The following is a 16,427-nucleotide window of genomic DNA, read 5'->3' as shown; positions in this document are numbered from 1 at the left end:
CTCCAACAGTGCTCTTGTAGTGTCAAAAGATTAATATGCAGGAAGGAGCAACATGAACTTTGTCATCAATTATGAAAGAAGATGTATTAAAAAAAGGCGGGAAGTGACTGTTGGAGTCTGCCTAACATTCAATCATCCAGCTTTAGCCATTAGCCAAATGGTGCGCGTGCTGTGAGCAAAGTTAGCATTACACCGTACTTTGTAAGACAATTCTTACAGTAAGTTCTTTCAAGGAAGCTTCAGACACAGTTATCACGCTGTGATCTGCACTGAGGAAAATCTGGTCATGTCTTGGTCATCAAGCTACAGCTGTGGAATATTAATGAATTCTGAAGTAAGCAAGTTTATTGCGTAAGCTTCTCCCTCCTTATCAGAAAAGCACATTTTCCTTACAGAGTGCAGAAAACTGCTGAAAATGACTTTCTTCCACTGGAGTTATAATCATTTACGTACAGTAATCTGAACAAAAAAACACAGTGAGACATTCTAATGTGTTTTTTAACTATGTCATGGCTAGCCATGCTACTTCTTTAATTCCTGTGTAATTGTAACACACATCGATGTCTGCATGGATAAAAAAATAAGTGCTATGAAATAGAATGTTGAGAAATATTTGATTCCTTGAATAACTACAATTGATATTTTTTAGAATGACCTCAGGTTTGTTAACAGAATGTGCCCGGAATCAGTTCCGTGAACACTATTTGAGCTATCCCACGATCCTATGAAAAATCTGGCTTGTGTGGAAGCACTGGCACAGATACCCCTGCACCTCAGCCCTTCTTGTGGGAGCTCAGCCTTTGGATCCAATCATTTAGTGGCTCCATTTCTGTTGTCCCCATGCTGCTAAGCACTTGTAAACTAAACCGGGAAACCGGCTCTTCAATCCCCCCCTTAGCACTTTGAGCTTTTCTAAATTTTATTTATATCGATACTGAGCTCCTAAAGCCTAGCTGACATTGCAAAGGATATTCTCTGCACACTGTGACACAGGCTTCACAGCAGCTGTGCCACTCCTGAAGCAGGCACGCAACCCAGGACTCTCACAATCTGCTTTCAAAGAGGCAAGAGGCCTTGGTCCAATGGCAGGGGGGGGAGGAGGAGTACCAGTAGTCTTATCATATGATAATCATTCGATCAAACACTGTGTCAAGCAATGGTGATAATTCACTCCGATTATTACTGCTCTATTTGCATTGGCAAGTTTGAAGTGCAGCACAGGGATCACTGACAGCAGGAATTTGGTTGTGTGAATAACTCCCAGGTAATTAATCAGGGTCAGGCCAGCATCTGATTTCAGAAGGGGCAGAGTCATTGCAGAAATGGCATTCCTGGCTCGAAGGCTGGGCCATACGGGTGATGTCCTTCTCTCTTTTCTGTTTATGTAAGCCGGCTGATCTATCAGTCTTTCAAGATCCCCCACTGAGGCTCTGAGGGGGAGTTTTGCAGTTTAGCCTTCACTTGATTGATAATGTCACCAAGGCAACCTTCTCCCACTCCCATCACCCAATGTTGACGTAGTGCATTTTCCACAAACAGTTAAGGAAAACAAGCTACCTTGTTTCATAACATAGAGAGCACTTGGAACATATTTTCTAAAAGCTAATATTTCAGCTCCAACTTACAGTACACTATGATCTTATGACCTTGTGTGCTCTCTCCAAGAGAGCTACAACTAGGGGACACTCCTTCAGATAAATGCAACTCTCACACTGCAGTTCCTCAGCATTTACTGCCATAGTGGTCTATTCCTTCAATGTTTTCCAAGTCCTACTTGTTTCATTTACCATATATTGATACCCTTAGAAGGAAACTTCGGATATATTTAGTCTTTTTCTCTAGTTTGCCACCCTCGATGTTCAATCCGCTGTCAGTTAGCCCATTGTTTAGCTTTTGATTATGTCTTGCACTTGCTATACTGCACAGTTTGTTCCATGAAAAAAGGCTTTGTAAAGTGCTTTAAAGCACTTACTATGAAACAGCTGTGAGAAAGATGAGGATTAATTGTTAGGTTCAAAGTTGGGGACCATCATCTTTTTAAACAGCCTAATTGCCAAAGCCAAGGTAAACTTTGACTTCTCAGAAATTTTCGAAGGTCATGGGTATGGCCATGACCAAGGTTAGCTAATCTTAGCTGCAAGACTAAAGTGAATCACCAGGGAAAGGGGGGTGCTATATTTCTGCAGGTTTGGCAAGACGTGCCAAACTTTGACCACAACAGAGCATCCAGTAGCACAAAACTATAGCACAACACAGAACGTTGAGGAAACACTGTGTATAGGTCAGGAGAGTACAAGTGTTTAGAAAAAGAAAATGGGCTTTTATTGAACAGAAGATGTTACACATTAACAGGCATCTCCAGACTGTAAAAGCAAAGAAATCGTTGATGTCTGAACAACATATGACATTTGTAGGTCCTACTGCTTGTAACTGTCAATTCAGCTCTACGTATTTGACAGGATAATCAATCTGAACTCTTATACTTAAGGGGCAAAGGATGCATGTTGCTGTTGTCTGGATTTTTTGGGGAATTACAATTTTAAAGCATCTGAATTCCAAACCCCCTGACAAAAGGCCATGAAATCTGGCAGAAGAGTAAAGGTCTGTAAGAAGCTGCACTTGAGACAACATCATGCCAGCAGACATGTTTACTACAGTAGACCCCAGAGGAATAGGAGCCTATGGAAATGATATTCTACAAATGATTAATCTAATTGGTCATGTGATTTGGCAGGAGTAGAGGATTTTTCGCCTTACTGAAAAAATATTTATACCTCCAAAAATGAGAGTAAATAGAGCCATAGTTAGAATAGAACACAAACAGAAACTCTTACAGAATACTGTATGTTCTGGCAAAACTTTACCTTCCCCAAGACCATAAAGAAAAGTCTTATAATGCCTTATACAGTATATTACAGATAGGCTCATGGCTGGTATGTGACCTATGAACTATCTAATGGTCAAATGCAAAACTATAGTTCTTTAGTGGGTTCAGATATAGTCATAGTTACTATGGGTTACAAAGTGGAACCACTATAGCCGTAATAAAAAATATTGTGCCCATGACCTCTGACCTTCCATAAAGGTCAAATAAAAAAAAATATTCTTATAACTGCTTACAGACTGCACATAGCCTAATCATGGTTACTATGGAGTACATATAGGGAACCCTATAAGGTGTATGAAAAAATTATGTTTGACCTCTCCTAAAGGTCAAATGCATCTTTGTTCTTTATGGACCGCATCTATGCACATGGTTCCTCTGGAACACATATGGGAACTTGTAAAAAATAGTCTGTTTAAAAAATAACCTTGCTAGTGACCTTCAGTCCCCTCCTTCCCTAAGGTGAAATGTAAAACTGTCGGGTCATGGTTATTCTTGAACACAAATAGGGAACCATATACTGTATGCTTCATCCAAAAGCCATGATTTATATTGTTGTAGTTGATCAGTTTTCTTCTGCTTTTGTGATGACATACAGTACTGTATCGTGCTCTTCTATCAGATCCCTGAATAAGCCAATGAACTATTTTCAAAAGAAGAAGAACTACCACTTACTCTGAGGTTGTCTTGTCAAAACAATACCAATAGTATGTACAAAGTTCTGCATTTAATCTTCTGAACTTAAGTGTATAACTGTAGGTAAATATTTTATATGAATGTAAAAATGAGTATAGTTAATTCAAGTAAAAATAAAAAGCCAGATCTTTTTCTATATATACAGTATATCACTATACAACAATAACTAAAATTTCTGTAATAGCTTTAACTATCAGATAAAAAATGAGATGGAACAAAGCTCAGAATGTGAATTTGAAATCAAACACGAACTCAGACTTTTGGTGAAATAATGGGACCTTAGCTTACTCTTAAGTGGTCCTCAATATCCAGTCACAATAACACATGCAGAGGGTTAGGAAAAAGAAACACTATTTATTTGTTAAGCATGGTCATCACCGCTATCATTCTTGTAATTTAATCAGCCTGTTTTTGATTCCATGATAATCATAGTGTTTTCATACTTAATTTAGACTAAAGGCATTTGTACAATAAGCAGACCTCTTAAAAAGCTAATATTTTATGAATCGGATATTTATTTAAAAGTCAGCTTCTGCCAAGTGTGAGATTATTTGTATGATCAAAAAGTCATTTCGCAGTTTAGTTCACAAGACTTTCATGTTGGGCCACATTTAAATAAATATGGAAAATGGCCTGAACCTTAAATCACAAACAGATGAGCAGGTCCTATGAAAATCACACTCTTTGAAAGTCCATGTGTTTGCGAATGGAATATAAATGGGATTTTTAATTGATGGTGACTGGCGCTCGTGGTTACATTTTGGTTGATCTCAATTAAACGAATTCAGGAAACAGTGAATAATTATCTGGAGAAAGGATTTTGACTCACTCATAGATACTGTATGTAGAATAGAGCTTAAAGAATAAAATGTGTTCTAATGTATATAGTAAGGTCTATATATATCTGATTGCAATTGTCCGTGTTGCTCTCTTCCTTCATTTAAAATCAACCATGGCAAACAAGCTGTCTGGGAATGGAAATCAAATCCAGAATTTTAGAATAGTTCAGAAATAGGTCCTCTGATTCAAACTCAGTGCAGGACAAGAAGAAACATACCTCTCCATGTGTATAATGTTTACAAGAAAACATGCCTTTTCTTGCAGTAATACAGAAAGAGCAAATAAAAAAATGTCATACTTGGATTCAGAATAGAAAATAGTATTAAATAATAACCACCCTGCCTTCATGGTTGAAAGTGCAGAAAAATAAAATAGAATACATTTCCAAAAGGAGCATGGGGGAATTTTGAAAATGCACCCTGGAATACACATTGAACAGTTTTCACACAGCTGGTCCTGTGAATAGACTACAGAGCTAGATAACTGTGTGCTTTACAATGTTTTGCTGATCATGAATGGTTTTCTCAAAGCAGGAGCAGCATACATTTGGCACAGTAGGCCAGAGTGCTGCACAACAGCCACCTTAAAGTCGTGCAGTGTTATTAGCAAAGACTGCATCTATCCTGCCACAAGGCTTTGTTTTTGTAATTGACATTACACAGCCCCATGTCATGCATGTGTATCATCTTTTTCGCTCCCATTTCATAAAACAAGGGTTATAGCTGTGAGCTGAGAACACTGTGAACTGGTAGCTCTAGACTGGATTAATCCAGGGGGATTTGGCTTACAGTACTGCAGTAAACACTGGCATCCCGTGGTTGAAGTAAACACCAACAAATCTCAAACAGTATTTTGAATCAAGGAAGAAATTTTGAACCTGGTGAAAAAAGGACCAGGGAAGATCTGCTATTTAATTAATGCCATACTCTATTTTAAGTTTTACTTCAAACTGGCAGAATGTCAGATTATAAGCAATTAAGAAGCAATATGTAAAACAGTGTGTCATATTAAGTCACACACATTCTATAATTAATATTGTGGAGTACTGACTTAAGACATCATTAAGAGTCAGAGGTAACACTTTTGCTGTCAGTGGGGTATTAATTAACTGCGTAGCTTGAGAGCAATCTCTTTGCACAAGCTTCTGAAAACTGTATTACGTTTCCAAAATCTATCATTATCATTCCTGTTTATTAATGGATAGCAGATCAAGTAGGATAATCATATATAGCGTTTGGCCTGTAATATCTTCGCTTGTCAAGTTCTGATGACACGTACTAGCTGGTCTTCTGTGCTCTAAAGATGTCTCATTACTGAAGATCTTCCCTTCAAGTTTGATTAAAGTAGAGGAACTGGTAGATTTATTTCTTATTTAACAAATCTTTGAAACCTTGTAGTTTTGACATGCCTTTAAATAGGCAGCTCTCAAGCCTTGGGATCTGACTGAGTTGTACTCTGACATTTGGCTTTTACTTGGTGAGCCACTGGGCATCTTACTGGAGTTTCTTCTAACAGCCACAAAAAGTAGTCTGGTGATGTGGTAATTAGTGCTCTCGCCTCAAAGTTCTAGGGTTCGATTCTAGCCCAAGCATCTGTCTGTGTGGAGGTGGTCTGCCTTTCCCAGGTTTTGGGTTCTCACCAAGTGCTCAAGGTCCCTCCCACAACCCCTGACATGCTTAGTGCCAGTATTTCTTTAGTTCTAAAAAACAGGAGCACATTTTATAAGCACTGTAGGACACTGCACATTGTTGTTAGTGCTAAGTAACTTTGCCTCCCTAGACTGAAAAAAAATCAAATAAATGAATTTGTTATTGGACTGTATTTTTTCCATCTTAAAATGTAACCAAAAACATCCATGATAAATTTATGGAACTGAAGTTAGCATTCAATAACAAAAGCCATCTATCGCAGGGAAAAACGGATAACGTCTTTGCCAGTTGTGAGGCACTGAGATGTCCCAGGTGCAAACAGAATGCTCCAGCAACACATAATTTATTTATGCTATCCGTTCTTTTACAAAGGGGATCATAGTAAGAATTTTGTGTTTGTAAGAATTTTGTTTCTGATAAAAGGAGGGCGTTCATTTATATACACTGGTGGTTTTGACAGATAGCAAACTTTACGGAGACTTTAGGGAGCTGGGTTTATCTGCTGCTTTGTAGCTCTGTGAAGCGCCTTCACGTCCTCCAGATGAACATAGCCTCCAGGAGCCCCATACTAGTTTGGATCAATTTTGATAAATGCTTCCTTTTACTGGCAAAAACACTCATCTTAATCAAAGAACTAAAGTGAGGAGGAATACACTGTTCGGATCGGACTGTTCCAACAGCTAATCAAAAAGGCAAACTTGGGACTGATGAGATTGTTAGATAAATCTGCTGGGTCAAAAGCAGCTGGATGCACTTTAATCGCTTCCTCCGCTTCTCGGAGCCTAACTGTTGTGCATTTACCATCTTTGGAAAGTGCATCATTAAAGTGCAGGAGGGGGGAAAGTACAATAAACATACTTGCAGCTCTTTACCAGGTACAGTACATGAAGGGCCACATATGACCACAACAATCTGATGTTGTTTTTTGAACTGAAATCAGGATGCAGCACATTACTGATACATACAAAGTTCTATTAAGGAAAAAAAAATAAAGAAAGGGTTTTGGCTCCAAAGCCCCCCAAAATATTTTTACTCTGTCCTAACATAAAATATACCCAGCCCGCTGCATTTCTTAAAACACAAAGCTGTTGAATATACACCACTCTGTTTCCATCAGCTAGTCAAACAGCTTTCCAACATAGATGAATTCATTTCAAAGCCTAATTAATGCCTCTGTGATTTTCTTAAAGCAGTGCAGTAAAATGATGAACAAGTGCAGTTCAGTAGGGGGTAACAATGATATATTTGGTAACATTATGTAACACTAAATTCTACACTATAGCACAATACTCAAGAAATATCAACCTTGAACTTCGTGATTGCATAACTTACTGTAAAAAATTCATTACACAAATCTTAGGTAATAACAGGACACATTGACCTAACTGAAGTTCATTACAATTAAGACAAGCTATAATAAAAAGCACATTACAACTATGCTGTCAGAACAGATCTTTTGAGCATGCACACAAAGATGTACTGTAGTCTATAAATGTTGTGTATTATATGAAAATATATACATTTTAAATGTAAAAATTTAACTTTTTTATGATGTCTGCACAACTCTCTAAAAGTTTTATGTCTTTTAAAGATTCTGTTATTGTATTTTCTCTGTGTGTTCTGTCATTTTTTCCTTTCCAGAATGTATTTTTTCACAAAATTCTTTGGGTGCTATAAATTAGATACTACCCTTTTGACTCTAAATGTATCTTGCATCTCATCCTAATAAAAAACACAACAGCTATGAAGTAATTGTCCCATCTAAAAGCCATTACAGCATGCAAGACTCCCCTCTGTGCAGATCAATCCCTTTTTTTATTTTAAGGATCAATGACAAATCATCTAAGTCACTGTAAAATGGTACATGAACAAAAAATATGGCTTGCAACACCTGAATGTAATTCTTCAGATTGCTGATGATATAAGCAGAACATTTTCATACCAGTGGAAACCTGATCTTGCACCAGCTGGCGTGGCTGTATCACAGGTCAGACATTTCATCCATCTGCACAGTGCCTCCCCTACATCAGTGCAGGCACACTACAAACTACCATAAAGGGCTTCTTTAGAGCCCTCCAAAAAGAAAAAAAGGGAAAAAAAACCCTGCCTGTCTATGATCAGGACACAAGAGAGACAAAAATTTAAAAGTCAATAAATAATCAAGAGGGGGGTTCAGTCTGCTCTTTTCCCCAAACACAGGACGTAAATTCACTGCCCCCTGATACTTGGTATCAAAAGCTGGTGCTGCTCTGAGAGTCCTAGACTGTGCAGGCTCAGCTGAGCACTCTAACTCATTAGAGAGGAAGACATTTGTTCTGCTGCTGCTGGTTAAGAATGCCAGATAACATTCAGGAGACTTCTAGATTCATGAGGGATCAAAAAAAGGCAGCCTGAAAGGAAGGCTTTGTTTCTTGTATTATAACAGTGTCGCTATGGTCTCTACGTCATATTAACTATTAATATTATTAATCGCATCCCTGTTCCAATTCCTTCATACACAAATTCTGCTATGAACAAAGGTAGGTGAAATAAGCATTTATACAAAATAAGTATATTTCTAGAATCCAACACTTATACCTTTTATACTTCAAAGATACAGTATATTTATATGGATGCTTTTAAACCCTTAACAGTTTTGCCAGTTGTTTCCAAACAGGAAAAAAAAATCTCAAATCACAGTCTAGATTTTGAAAAGAGAGTCACATCACATTTTTCATTCCAAAACTGTAGGGCTCAAGATTTTTTTTCAACATCGAAGGGAAACAAGTTATTTTGAAATAGTGCTACATTTTTTTTTTGCAATACCTTGTGTTAAGAAAATGTTATTTTCAGCTTTCACTGCATAATATTATTACTGTAAGGATCATGAAGTCTAATTCTGTGTGATGCTCTGAACTAGTCCATGAGAGGATCTTTATGTAAGCACTCGCAACAGTAAATACAACTTCACTCGGTGGTGAAAATCCAAAGCTTGTTTTTCTTTTGGAGCCTTCTTCTTGGTAAACTACGTCATCGTCAAAAAATCTTCATGAATCTTTATTATCTTATGCTGGAATTTTTTCATTGTGAACATCCTTGTCCAACTCCTTGCAAATCCCCACATGCCTCTCTTTAATCAAATAAAGGGATTGTTGTGTAATGACTGTGTATGGCACTGCTGAATTTTTTTTTACCAACTCCAGCCTTTTTCAAAGCGTAATTAATAGTAGTTAGCTTTACTTGCAACTTGGTCTTTCTTTTCAGAGCCCATAAGTACCTCCAGACAGATTTTATTTATATTGAATAAAAACTAGGCAAACAAAATTCAATCCACCAACCTCCTTAAAATTTCAATCTAAACACTACTACTATTATCACTATTATTATTGACATAGTGGTTGTGGTAATGTTTATTGAGCTGACAGCTTTATCCGTGTGACTCCCGTTCAAACCAAACCCTGATAAAATACACTGTAGAAATGTCACATATTATAGGAAGCTATAACAAAACGTTTACGACACAAAAGATGCAAGTGACTACTCAGCAGTCTTTAAATTGTCAGAGGCTTTGTTCTTCCAGCCAATGGAAGCTCTTTACCAGGTGCTAGTTTTTTGCAATCCTATCTTCCACGCCTTGAAAAGCACTTTTTTTATCTCTGAAGGACGGACAGTCATATTCAAACTTCCTCATGGAAAGGAGACTTAAAAACGCAAATAAAAAAGAGTCCACTTGAATGTGTCCATATATGACAATTGAATGTGTAGCAATTTTTTCGGAATTTTGATTGACGTGTTGAGAGACATTTTGCATGGACGCTTTCCAAAATGAGAGAGGCTTCCAACTGGAAAGGTGTGAGGGACAGAATAAGGGGAGGATGTGGTGCTGCAGATCTGGACTCGACTAAATTACGGCCACAAGTACACTCACTGACTTATTTTAAAAAATACTTCCCAAATTACTCTGTAGTTATTGACAGATAGTTGGAAATTATAATTGACTATGATACCACTGGAAATTGCATTTCAAACATCACAGTGCCCTGCTGTTTTGTAAAACAGATTTCAGAATAAATAAAACTGTTAATTAACATTTATTAACAATTAACATTTCAATACAATGTCCCAGTTTAAATTATTATTTATATTAGGCACATACCTAAAAACAGTCAATCCTAAATTCAGGTGGATTCAAAATAATCTGTTAATTGTTGCATTTACTAAAACTATTGAATTTATGCTTTTTTAAAGACGTACAACCTTTCTTAATGAAGGACCATCCTCATGTAATTTAGTTATTTGAGTATAAAGTTGCAATTGTGATTATGTAAGGGATCAATGTAGTTACATTTTATGGTTCATGGTTTACAGAACAATGAGACAAAATTTTAGTTGTGGTTTCATTATCAAATATTGCTCTAAATATGGCTCCACAGCAAAAAGTTTGTTGAATCCAATACCAAACAAAATGGCATTGTGTGTTTGTACACTAGAAGCATGTTCTGTTACTCCCTGAATATTACTTTCAGCTGAAGCTGAGAAAATACTGGAAATGAAGTGATAGCAGAGTAAATGTCAATGCATTCAGTGTGACACAGTGAAAATAGAAGGACTCAAATAGCATCATCCCAGTGGCATTTGTTTTGAAATACATTAACCCTACTGTTGTCAGGCCATTCTTTAAAAATAACCAGTTTATTGGACTACTTTAGCAACCTCAGCATAGTGTCTAGTACATAAAAACGGAGGGACACTTAAAACAGGTCAGCAGAAACACATAAAATGTAGGTCAAGAGGCACAGTTTATCAAGGATTTGTGCAATGGCATTAATCTCTCCTTACTTGGAAATGGAAAACATATAATCAACAAATCTAATACCTACTATAAACTATATATTAAGTTTACATTATCTGCGAAGATATTTAGAGTATTTACCTTTCCTTATGAAACAAATGATTTTTTGCTCTCTGACTTTGATTTGATTGGATAATTACGGGCTCACAACATGGATTTATAGTGTACTGTAAATTGGTGTCCTTATTCTGGCCAGCATGATAGCTCCTTGGCGCTATTTTCTATGGATGAAAATAAAATGGCTTCACTCATCTGATGGAAACTGAGTGCTCCATATAAAAAATTAACACATTTTATTTAAAAATTCTCATGCATTTCAAAGAAGGAACAGTGTACCTGAACCTTGTGCCAAAAAATAGACAGCAGTTTATTTTCATCTCACAGGATAAAATGGACACTGGCTCAAAGACCTTGAAGTCTCTGTCCCTGTGGGAGCATTTTACATCTCTTATGAACACTCATGCTCTGTTCTCTAATGACTGAAGGGAACTGACTGTCTGTTTCACATTAGGCTCACATTGGACCAGAAGGTGTTAGTATATGAACATATAAATTATCTGGATAATTTTGCCATATGTATTCAGAAAAACAATTTAGGTCTCTAATGAAAATGGAAATGATTACAGTGATATCTAATCATATTGTGATTAAAGTCTTTTAAGTTATGAATCTCTGCTGATCTATAATTTCCTTAATTCACAAACTGTTTACCATGTTGTATCAGATACAGGTGCCCAAGTGCATAACTGAATTTCCAGTATCTTTGTTTAGATACAGCAATAAAATTAGATTTTTATTTCCATGAACTTGAATTCAGCAGTTACGATATTTGTTACAATATAGGTTCTGACCCAATAATTTCTAATCACCTATGTCATCTAGTATAAGATATTTTCTTTCTTTTTTTATGAGTTTTCACTAGTGTGACTGTAGCTGTGCCTTAGATGGTTTTCAAAAGAGGGGTCTGTACTGGTCTTTATTTTTCTTTTACATAATAATAAGAAACATTATATGAAATACTTTGTGTTTCAGGTAAATCAGATATCTATTTTTTTATCCCTAACCCCTCTTACCTGAAGAGTGACCTGGAAAGCATACGATCTAAGGTAATGTTAGCAAGTTCACATGTGTTACTTGCATCTCTAAAACGTCTGTGTGACCTAAGCCTTCTATCTGGGATGGCTTGCTGGTAGGATCATTAGTTAACATCAAAGAAGCAGTTGACAGCCTCCTACAATGCTGAGAGAAAGCTTCAAAGATCGATTACAGACATGACTAGCACCAGTACCACCTTAACGGCTGTATGACAATGCAAACAGTTGTGCCAAAAAACAGGGTATCTAAAAAGCACAGAAAGTCATTTAACAGCTCATTAGGTAGTTGCTTGGATATCTGGATAACATTTATAAACAGAAAAAAAAATCCTGTCTGTATACATTTTGAAAAGTGGTAGACTAGGATGCATTTGACAAAGGCAATGGGTTAAACGTTCAAACTTGCATCAAGGGTGGATTTTTACCTTTCAGATTTTGGCTTATAAAATCATGTTCCGGTATCACAGAGAGAAGGAAAGAAATGTTACACACTATTCTGTGTTAGTTTATACTATCACTGTGATGGACTCTGGTTTACTGCAACCCCCATCCACATAACCTTTCTAATGATGGGTTTTAATGTGCTGTACATACCCTACTGAACTGTGCTGGTTGAAGCTCAAAACTCCTGAAGGCTAATGGGCCTGCCTGCAATACTAAAAGTTTTCTGGCATACACCTATAAAGACCTCAGTACTGAACCATATCCCCTCTCCTTCTACACAACTCTGTTATTCCTGGGTCACGGGCGAAACCACTTTTATTTCAGTCTTGGTTTTAAGATGTCATCTAACATTATTGAAGACTACAGTGAGAAAAAATAAAAGCAGCTTCTATTATATGTGACCATAACTACATTTAATTATCTTAAATAGAGGCAAGTAAGTTGGCTTTATACCCAATGCTTTATTTCCCATCTAATGCTTTGCAATGAGTAGAAAAGTCTAGACCGTTGCCTCCTATACCAAGGTTTCTGCTACAGTTTATCACTCCAATGTCTGATTTAATAAGTTCATAGCTGTACTAATGCTGTCATTTGAATTTTTTAGGTTATCAGTCAATCGTTGTACCTCTCAACCTTAGGTTATTCTAAATTGGTATCTTCTAAATGTCACAGTCATGTTTTCATTGTTTTCTTGAAATTGTGAACCGACAAGCTTACTGGGTATGTTAAAATGGTTAACAGATGACCCATACTAGGATAACTGATTTTGGAAGCTTTGTAAAAAAAAGACCACTGCTACTGCATTGCTCTAGACATAAAAAGAATGAAAAGCAGTCATGGCTAAGCAAGAACCCTTTCTGAGTTTACTTACAGTATATGGAATTAATAGAATGACTTTAAGACCCATCACAGTTTACTGATACATACTAAGTAAGCAGACAACAGACGCAACATTATCAATAAACAACATATTTTTTCAATCTAACTCATAGTTGTTTATGTTTCTGTTTGTTTGGATGAAATCCTGTATGTACATATATGTCTCTGGTTTTCTTCAAAATCAGAGAAGAGAAATGATTCATTAATTATTTTTAAGACTGAAAGGCTATATAGTATAGTGATATTAGGAGAACATCATGAGCAAACAACCTTGATTCCCAAGGAAACAGTTTTATGAGAATCTGATACCTTCTTCAAGTCCTGTGCTTTTACATCTGCTCAGGGTACCCAAGGCAATACCACCATCTGGTGTGTACCTTCACAGTCAAACTCGTCCACTCTAATGATTTGTGTAATTATCATTGATATTCATTATACACAACCCAGATATATTTAACCACATTATACAGTTGTCTAAGGAAGACATGATCTTATACACAATTGTATAATAAAACCCATCACCAAAAGGAAATTTATTGTATAAGTAAGGTGGACCAAGCTTCTAAAATATTTCAGTCACTTGCAGTCTAAGCTGTGAGTCAACATTTTAAGCTATTATTTTTATCATTATGATCCAAGGGGATTTGTAAGTACAGTATACAATACAGAATATTTAGTACAGGTAAAATAATGACTTTCAGATATGTAATAATTTGTTTTATTTTAGTTTAATAAAATTAACTTTTCAGTAACTGTGGTTTTAAAAAAACATTGAGCTTTAAAGCATGAAGTATGCCGTCTTTACTTTCTTACGGAAATATTTTTCTAGTACTTTTTCCTTTTACACATTACTAAAATTTCAATATCACAGATTTAAAACTAGCAATATTACTTGCTATTAGAACCTTCTAACTTTGAAAGATTCCTGGGAATATTATGAATATGTACAGGTAGTGGAAGGTTCAGAAAACATTGATTTTGTAGGTCATTCCTGAAAGGTCAGGGATTTTTGAACAAATGTATAGAAATAGGAGGAACTTGACTCCAGAGGAAAAATCATTTGATGTGGTATGTCTAGTCTCTAATTAATAAGGCCATTCTATAGTTTGCTGGTCTATTTATTCCTGGGAATGAAGGATCTAGGTCATATTACAAAGGAGGTCATTTAAAACTTTTTCCCCCCACTGAAGACTTGTTATAAGTAAAAAGAACCTGAAAGCAAAAATCTATAAACTTCAAAGAGCTAAAATGAAACAGATCACAGTCAGCTTTCCTAGCAACCAAAAACACTGGATACTAGCTTTTAATGGTAATTGCCTCAGCCTTTCTGACTATTTTCATTTACTGTGAGCAATGATCGCCAAGAGTAAATTTCAATAATTTCATCTGTCTTAATCGTAATCTAAAAACAAAGATTTCCCGTAAAGATTATGTTTGATCAGATCTGATGCCTTGCTCACATATTTCTAGATGATTTCCAATTTTATGCAACCTGCTCAATTTTTTTTTGTATTGCAAAAACACAAGATGCGTGATCGTTTTCCCCATCAAGTGTTAATAACATGTCAAGTTTCACCTGGGCCCTTTAAAAACTGTAATAACTCATAAAAGATTCATCTTTAAATTACTGAGAAATTATCAATTTTAAAGTTGAATGAAGAGGAAAAAAATTGACCAAAAATAATCTCAGTATTATTTTAATTCTGATTGTGACAAGTTGATTGTTCATTATAATAATGAGGAAAACCATCCTGCTGAAATACAGTAAATTTGATGTATAATTGAAAAACTCAAGGCACAACCCTGTATTCCAGAAAAACAGTGAATTCTGGCAAATGCAGAAGACACTACAGCTGCCAACCATTTATGACACACCATTCAGTCTTCATTATTCTAATAAAGAAACATTGCAGAGTATCAGAAACATGCTTTTCCTGTGTAATCCAGAAACTGGCCTGGTTTCTAAGAAGGACTAAAAGAAACCAGGCTCTAGTCCATCCTGATTCAACTAGTGCCAAAGGTACTTGAAACATTCAATCATAACAGTGAAGAAGGAACTGGATGAAGAAGCAGTGTTTTTGAAGCACGCAAAGCATCAGTTTGAAGAAAACAAACACAATGTGTCTTCAATGTGGATTTTAGTATTTAGTCACACTTCAGCAGCACCAACCTTTATTGAATAAATATATGTTAACATTACAAGAAGTGCATATCACAAAATTAACTACTTTTTCAGAATTACTTATTGTACCCAGCCACACATGATGATTGAACTGTGCAGTTAATGTTGTATTTAATGTTGTTTTATTTTCCTACCTGGAGCCGTTCACTTTTGTAGGAAGGGTGAACATCACTCTCCTTTAGGTGACCCCTCATAAGCAGGTGTCATTAGCAGAACAGGAGCACACAGGGGACCCACACAAATAGCACTTAAAAATGATGACAGGACCTATTTTTCACTTTATAAAAATACAACGAGAATGCTTGACTCAGCTTTTGTGAAATTAAAATTATTTAAAACAGAGCAATGTTCTCAGAGCACCACAAAAGTTATTTGAAATCTGCCTGATAAATAAGACGCAGTGTTTTAATAGGCTTGTCAAAGTGTTATCGATATTCATCTTCATTATTGAAATTTTCCCAGATAAATGAAGTCTTGAAATACGCTCAGCATAAAATCTCAACTGATTAAGCTTTTTTAGGGCACAACACTTTTTAAGCCTCACCTTTCACTTTAATCAATGAATTAATAAAGGAAACACTGAAACTTTTGGCATCAGTTGAGGCTAGCATGAAAGAAATACACTACTTATTCTTTACTCACTTTTTTAAAAAGAGTGTCTGTGTACTTAATAAGAGGCTTTGGCAGGTCAGGCATTATGGAAGCATTACTAGTTAGGGAACAAGATATCATAAAAATGACCAATCACACACAGCTGTGGAATTTTTTTAAAGCTGTAATTACAATAAAGACCAAGCAGACAAACTATTGCTATTAGCACACATACAATATGATCATTCAAGAATACCATCTTAAGGTTCTGATGACCAAAATGCCAGCATTACCTTCTCACTCTATACAAGCATATTTTTAAACACTTGTCATTGAA

Source organism: Lepisosteus platostomus, chromosome 17 (assembly GCF_059453375.1).
Source record: "Lepisosteus platostomus isolate fLepPlt1 chromosome 17, fLepPlt1.hap1, whole genome shotgun sequence".
NCBI classification, from domain to species: Eukaryota; Metazoa; Chordata; class Actinopteri; order Semionotiformes; family Lepisosteidae; genus Lepisosteus; species Lepisosteus platostomus.
Note: the sequence above shows the minus strand (reverse complement) of the source record.